The sequence below is a fragment of the Myotis nattereri genome (assembly GCF_964212035.1).
Source record: "Myotis nattereri genome assembly, chromosome: 19".
Taxonomy (NCBI): Eukaryota; Metazoa; Chordata; class Mammalia; order Chiroptera; family Vespertilionidae; genus Myotis; species Myotis nattereri.
Window position 1 is genome coordinate 13,165,584 of NC_138095.1, and position 8,042 is coordinate 13,173,625.

Consider the following 8,042-nt stretch of genomic DNA (forward strand, 5'->3'; position numbering starts at 1 on the left):
TAGTGTTTTGTAACTTAGCAGTGGGGTTGTCTCTTGCATTCTGTAGGAAAAAAGACCTGAATTTAACTTAGGTGACAAGAAATACAGAAGTGTATTTTAATTTCTCTTCTTTTTATGAGTATGTAATTTTAAGTGTACACTACACCGATTTAGTAAACAGCTTATAGTTTGCCTACATAGACCTTGTCTGCAGAATTTTTAAAGTTAGCAATGTTGTTGAGCATCTTCAGCTCTGATGGATGAAATGTCTTATGTACAGAATCATGATCTAGTCATTAAAAGTGCTCATTGGAAGGTGGGCTTTTTCTTCAGAGTCTATATCAGAACAAATCTTATGCTCCATGCCTTCAACCTAATGACCATATTCCATAAAATAAAATGTGAAGTTTTTAAATCAACTTTGCTCTCCAACACAGTCATTTTCAAATAAAGGGCCAGAATATAAATGTTTAAGCTCACAGACCAAAATCTCTGCCACAACTACTCCACAATCATAGCACAAAAGCAGCCAAAGACGATATAGTAAGTGGCAATGGCCCTGGCTGGTGTCCTCAGTGGTTAGAGCGTCAGCCCATGAACTAAAGAGTCACAGGTTCAATTCCCAGTCAAGGACTCATACCTGGGTTGCAGGTTCAATCTCCCATGGGGGCCATGCAGGAGGCAGCCAATCAATGATTCTCATCATTGATGTTTCTATCTCTCCTCCCTTCCTCTCTGAAATCAATAAAGATATCTTTTTTAAAAACACACACAAAAAAACAGTGCTGTAAATGGAACTGCCTGGCTTACATCATATACATTTCTGCAGTCTTTATGGAATCTGCACCCAAAGAAGATTTCCTTTGTTCCAATTAATTGTTCTTTTTTTATTGTTGCTTTTTGTTTGTTTTTTTAATCCTCACCCGAGGATATTTTTCCATTGACTTTTTTAGAGAGAGTGGAAGAGAGAAGGAAAGACAGAACTAACACATCAATTGGTTGCCTCCTGCATGAGCCCTGACCAGGGCCAGGGAGGAGCCTGCAACCAAGTATGTGCCCCTGACCGGGAGAATTGAACCTGGGACCCTTATGTCTACAGGCCGACCCTCTATCCACTGAGCCAAACCAGCTAAGGCTCCAATTAATTGTTCTTGTATGTAAGCTGCATTCTTTCCCTGTATATCCAGGTAGTGAAATAACAAGGCCACCCAGGTAGCCAAAGGCCCTAGAAGCTTATAGGAAATGGGCCATACCTGCCATGATCTTTACCAATCTAGTGGAATAGGAAAGGCTCCAACCATGTTCCTACAAAACTAGAAAGTGTAGCCCTAGCTGGTTTTGCTCAGTGGATAGAGCATCAGCCTGCAGACTGAAAGGGTCCTGGGTTCAATTCCGGTCAAGGACACACGTCTGGGTTGCGGGCTTGATCCTCAGTAGGAGGCGTGCAGGAGGCAGCCAATCAATGATTCTCATCATTGATATTTCTCTCCCTCTCCCATCCTCTCTGTAATCAAAACTATTTTTTTTAATATATTTTATTGATTTTTATCCACTGAGCCAAACTGGTTTTGGCAATATTTTTTTTTAAATCTAGAAAGTGTAATGATCTGGAAACTATTCTCCCAAACTGATGTAACTTCGTTTCTACTGAAAACTCTTAGCCATGCTTTGATCTTTGGTCCTAACAAACATAAAAAGGTACAGCTGTAAAAGTAGGCGAGATAACTGCAAATAAAAATATTTCCAAAAATATATAGATAGATATATTTCCATCAACAACTCTATTGCTGGTGCTCCATGTAAAACAAAAATTACATAAAAGAGGAAAGAAGACATTAAGAAAGTAGATACAGCCCTAACTGGTTTGGCTCAGTGGATAGCACGTCGGCCTGTGGACTGAAGGGTCCCGGGTTTGATTCTAGTCAAGGGCATGTACCTTGGTTGTGAGCACATTCCCAGTACAGAGTGTAAGAGGCAGCTGATTGATGTTTCTCATCGATGTTTCTAACTCTCTATCCCTCTCTTCTCCCTCTCCCTTCCTCTCTGTAAAAAATCAATAAAATATATTTAAAAAAAAAAAAGTAGATACAGCCCAGCCAGTGTAGCTCAGTGGTTGAGAATCAACCCATGAACCAGGAAATTACCGGTTTGATTCCTGGGGAGTGGGCCAACGCTCTAACCACTGGACACACCAGCCAGAGCTGATTGTCACACTTTTTATATTTTTATTGATTTCAGAGAGGGAGAGGGAGAAGGAACGATAGAAACAATGATGAGAATCACTGACTGGCTGTCTCCTGCACGTCCCCTACTGGGTTGTATGTGCCCTGAACCAGGAATTGAACCCTGACCTCCTGATTCATAGGTCAATGCTCAACCATTGAGCCACAGTGGCCAGGCTGATTGTAACTTTTTATTTATTTTTATTTTTTTTGATTGTAGTTTTTTAAACTATGAAACCCCTGAGACTGTACCTTCTAGTTGAAATAAAGTATCTGTAATAGAAAAAATAACCACATGAAATCATCTCACACCTGTTAGAATGGCTATTATCCAAAAAACAAAACAAAATAAACAAGTGGAACCCATAGATAGAGAACAGATCGACAGCTGTCAGAGGGGAGGGAGGTTGTGGGGCTGGGTGAAAAAGGTGAAGGGATTAAGAAAAAACAACTCAGACAGACAGCAGCATGGTGATTACCAGAGGGGAAGGAGGTGGAGGGAGGTAGAAGAGGCTCAAGGGGAGATACATGGTGATGGAAAGAGACTTGACCTGGGGCGGTGAACACACAGTACAATATACAGATGATGTCTTATAGAACTGTACACCTGAAACCTACATAATTTTATTAACCAATGTTATCCCAATACATTCAATAAAAAATTATTGAACAAGTGTTGGTAAGGATGTGAAGAAAAGAAAACCTTTGTACATTGTTGGTGGGATTGTAAATTGGTACAGCTGCTATAGAAAACAATATGGAAGTTATGCCCTAGCTGGTCTGGCTCAGTAGATAGAGCATTGGCCTGCGAACTGAAGTGTCCTGGGTTTGATTCCGGTCAAGGGCACATGTCTGGATTGCAGACTCGAATCCCAGTAGGGGGCGTGCAGGAGGCAGCCAATCAATGATTCCCTCTCATCATTGATGTTTCTATCTCTCTCCCTCTCCCTTCTTCTCTGAAGTCAATAAAAATATATTTTTTAAAAATATAGAAGTTACTGCCGAAACCGGTTTGGCTCAGTGGATAGAGCGTTGGCCTGCGGACTGAAAGGTCCCAGGTTCGATTCCGGTCAAGGGCATGTACCTGGGTTGCGGGCATATCCCCAGTAGGAGATGTGCAGGAGGCAGCTGATCGATGTTTCTCTCTCATCGATGTTTCTAATTCTCTATCTCTCTCCCTTCCTCTCTGTAAAAAATCAATAAAATATATTAAAAAAAATAGAAAAAAAATATAGAAGTTACTCAAAATTTAAAAATAGAACTAGCCGCCGTGGCCAGTTTGGCTCAAATGGCCTGCAGACTGAGGGTCCTGGGTTCGAGTGAGGTCAGGGGCACATGCCCGGGTTATGGGCTTGATTCCCAGTAGGGAGCATGCAGGAGGCAGCCAATCAATGATTCTCTCTCATCACTGATGTTTCTATCTCTCCCTTCCTCTCTGAAATTAATAAAAATGCATTTTTTAAAAAATAGAACTAGTATATGATCCAGCAATTCCACTCCTGTGTATGTACCCAAAGGAAACAAAATCACTTTGTGTGTGTGTTTTTAATTTTTAATACATGATTACTGATTTCAGAGAGGAAGGGAGAGGGAGACAGAAATAGAAACAACAACGATGAGAGACCCATTGATCAGCTGCCTCTTGTATGCCCCTCACTGGGGATTGAGACCCGCAACCTAGGCAGGTGCCCTTGACCGGAATCGAACCTGGGACCCTTCAGTCCACAGGTTAACGCTCTATCCACTGAGCCAGACCAGCTAGGGAAAAAATCACTATCTTGAAAAGATGTCTGCACTCCCATGTTTATTGCAGTATTATTTGCAATAGCCAAGCTATGGAAACAACCTAGGTGTCCATTAATTGATGCATGGATAGAGAAAATGTAATGTGTATGTACATACAATGGAATATTTTCCAGCCATAAAAAAAGGAGACCTAGCTAGTTTGGCTCAGTGGATAGAGCTTCGGCCTGCGAACTGAAGGGTCCTGGTTTCGATCCTGGTCAGGGGCACGTACCTCAGTTGCAGGCTCCTCCCTGCTTGGGCCCTGGTCGGGGCTGGTGCAGGAGGCAACCAGTCAATGTGTCTCTCACATCTCTGTGTGTCTTTCCCTCTCTCTTCCACTCTCTCTAAAAATCAATGGAGTGCCCATCAGTAGATGAGTGGATTAAAAAAACTGGTACATCTTACACAATGGAATACTACACTGCAGTAAAAAAGGAGTTCTTACCATTTGCAACAGCACGGATAGAACTGGAGAGCATTATGCTAAGTGAAATAAGCCAATCAGAGAAAGATAAATACCACATGATCTCACTCATTTATGGAATATAATGAACAACATAAACTGATGAGCAAAAACAGATCCAGAAACAGAGAAGCATCGATCAGACCGTCAAACCTCAGAGGGAAGGTAGGGGAGGGTGGGAATACGGGGGAGAGATCAACCAAAGGACTTATATGCAAGCATATAGGCCTAACCAATGGACACAGACAACAGGGGGTTGAGGGCATGAGTGGGGGGTATAGGGGGTAACAGGATAAGAACACATGTGTAATAACTTAATCAATAAAAAAATTATTGCCGAAACCGGTTTGGTTCAGTGGATAGAGCGTCGGCCTGCGGACTGAAGGGTCCCGGGTTCGATTCCGGTCAAGGGCATGTGCCTGGGTTGCGGGCATATCCCCAGCAGGAGATGTGCAGGAGGCAGCTGATCGATGTTTCTCTCTCATCGATGTTTCTAACTATCTCTCTCCCTTCCTCTCTGTAAAAAATCAATAAAATATATTAAAAAAATTATTTAAAAAATCAATGGAAAAAATATCCTCAGCTGAGGATTAACAAAAAAAAAAGAAACATCAATGATGAGAGAGAATCATTGATAAGCTACCTCCTGCACAACCCCCTACTGGGGATTGAGCCCACAACCCAGGCATATGCCCTGACCAGGAATCAAACTGTGACCTTCTGGTTCATAGGTCGATGCTCAACCACTGAGCCACGATGGCTGGGCAGGCCTTCTTTTTTAAAATTCTAGTAAGGGAGATTTTTAGTCCACAGTTGCTTGAACGTCTACCCAGAAGTTCTTTCTTCTTCCTGAAGCCAAACCACAGTCTTGTTTGGTCTAACTCAGGCCTGGGTAGCCCCACTCTTACTAGTGCTTGCTTTAGGAAGGGGCATGTAACCCAGTGGAGTGGGGATAGGAAGAGGCATCTCATAAGGTTTCTGGAGGAAGTGCTCTGTTCTTAAAAGGGGACACAAAGTGCTCTGGCTGGTGCATGGCTCAGCTGGTTGGGCTTTGTCGAGTGCACTAAAAGGTCGCTGGTTTAATTACTAGTCAGGGCTCTCTAAAAATTAATGGAAAAAATATCCTCAGGTGAGGATTTTTTTAAAAGAAAGAGAAAAGAAATTCTGCCATATACAACTTAGATGGCTCGATCCCCAGTGGAGGACATGCGGAAGGCAGTGATCGATGTTTCACTCTCACATCCTGAGCTGCCTTATAAGACTTCATATTATGGGAAATGACAAATGCCCTTACTGCTTAAACGAATTTGAGTCAGGGTTACTCATTGTTGCAGCAGAAAGTTTGCCTGGTTAAGATGGTTATACGGTGAATCCCTGGTGAGTAAACTTTTGTAAGATCACTGAGTCACTCTAGTATTACAGGTATAGACGGATCTGAGGTCTAATCCAAGGAGGGCCCCTGACCTAAGTCATGACTACTTTTTGAATAGGCTTTGCACCAGAAATGGAGTGAGAGGCTTCTAGGTGACCTGGGGGGTTAAACAAAAACAGTATTCATTTTCAGAAGGAAAGATGTCCAGAGAAACCACTAAGATGATGGATAGGAAATGAAAACATGGAACAGGGACTTGAGTGGGAAAACACAATGGTTCATGCTTTTAAACAGTTTTGAAAGTTTCAGTTTTATGTTAGGAAAGGGGGACTTGGAATTCAAGGGTTCTGTCCACTGTCTGTATCATTAAAAGGTGGTTTTTGCCCTAGGTAGTTTAGCTCAGTGGATAGAGCCTGCAGACTGAAGGATCCCGGGTTTGATTCTGGTCAAGGGCAAAAGTGGGCTCAATCCCCAGTAGGGGGCATGCAGGAGGCAGCCGATCAATGATTCTCTCTCAACATTGATGTTTCTGTTTCTATCTCTCCCTCCCTCTCCCTTCCTTTCTGAAATCAATAGATATATATTTTTTTTTAAAAAAAGGAGATTTTACATGTATAGAAATTAGAGTACAATGAAGAGAATTATAAGATACCTTCTCCCTCAAGTAGAGATGGTGATCACAGGGGTTGATGCAAACACTCAACATGTAGGCATTAAGTCTCAGTTATTTTTAGGCAAAGATTCCTAGTTCTGGCTCTGTTACAGAATGACCATCCTACCTCCCATTATGGTACATAACTTATATGTCATAAATGGTATGGTTATTGATTGAAAGTTATTTTTTAATTTGAATCGAACTATTACTATTACTTAAAAGGCAGGGTCTCTCACCCCAGCCAGTTTTTCTCAATGGTTAGAGCATTGGCCTGAAGACTGAAGGATTTGATTCCTAGTTAATGGCATATACCTTGGTTGCAAGCTCGATCCTTGGCCCTGGCTGGGGCATGTGCAGGAGGCAAACAATGGATGTGTCTCTCTCACATAGCTGTTTCTCTCTGTGTGTCTCTCCCACTTCTTCCACTCTCTCTAAAAATCAATGGAAAAATATCCTCAGGTGAGGATTAACCAAAAAGAAAGAAAAGAAAATGGAGCCCTGACCAGTTTGGCTCAGTGGCTATAGCGTCGGCCTGTGGACTGAAGAGTCCCAGGTTCGATTCCGGTCAAGGGCATGTACCTTGGTTGCGGGCACATCCCCAGTAGGGGGTGTGCAGGAGGCAGCTGATGGATGTTTCTCTCTCATGGATGTTTCTAACTCTCTATCCCTCTCCCTTCCTCTCTGTAAAAAATCAATAAAATATTTTTTTTAAATAAAAGAAAATGGAGATTTTTCTCCCCACTCTCACCCACTCATTTTAAGATCTACACACTTTTTTTTAAAGGTAGAGTGTTTGCCTTTTTAAAATATACTACATATACTATATATATATATAACCGATTTCAGAGAGGAAGGGAGAGGGAGAGAGAGAGAGAAACATCAATGATGAGATGGAGCCTGCAACTGGGGTATGTGCCCTTGACTGGAATCGAACCCAGGACCCCTCAGTCCACAGGCCAACACTATCCACTGAGCCAAACCAGGTAGGGCAAGGTCTACACACTTTTAGAGTATGGAGGTAAAAGCCCAGGAAGAGACTGAATAATAATAATGGAAAAACACATAAATGATGCTCAATATGTGCCAGGCACTATTCTAAGCATGTATTCGCTTGTTTAATAATACCTGAAGCACCGATGGAATGATTAAGTAACTGGCCCAAGGTCACTCAGTCAATTGCCCGAGCCAGCATTTGAACCCAAGCAGTCCAGCTTCAAATTCTGGGCTACTCAAACTGTACCTGAGACTAATATATTATGAAAGTGTTTTGGGGATTGGTGAAAACGTGCTGATGTTGAGTCACAAAAGGCACTAGGCCTGGACCCTTTAGTTTACCCTAGGAGGGGCATCACCTATCACCCTACAATCTAGAATATGTTCAACTTGAGGGTTAGGGGGTATGCAAAGGGCCAAAATGAAATTCCACTGACAGAGGGATCTAAGTAAGAGTTTGTACTGCCTTTGAGGATGTGCTTTCTTGCCTGTCCGGTTCCTGGGGTGGTATTATCAATAATTGGGCATCAGTAACCTGGAGGTTTTACTGATAGTCATTCGTTCAACAAATAT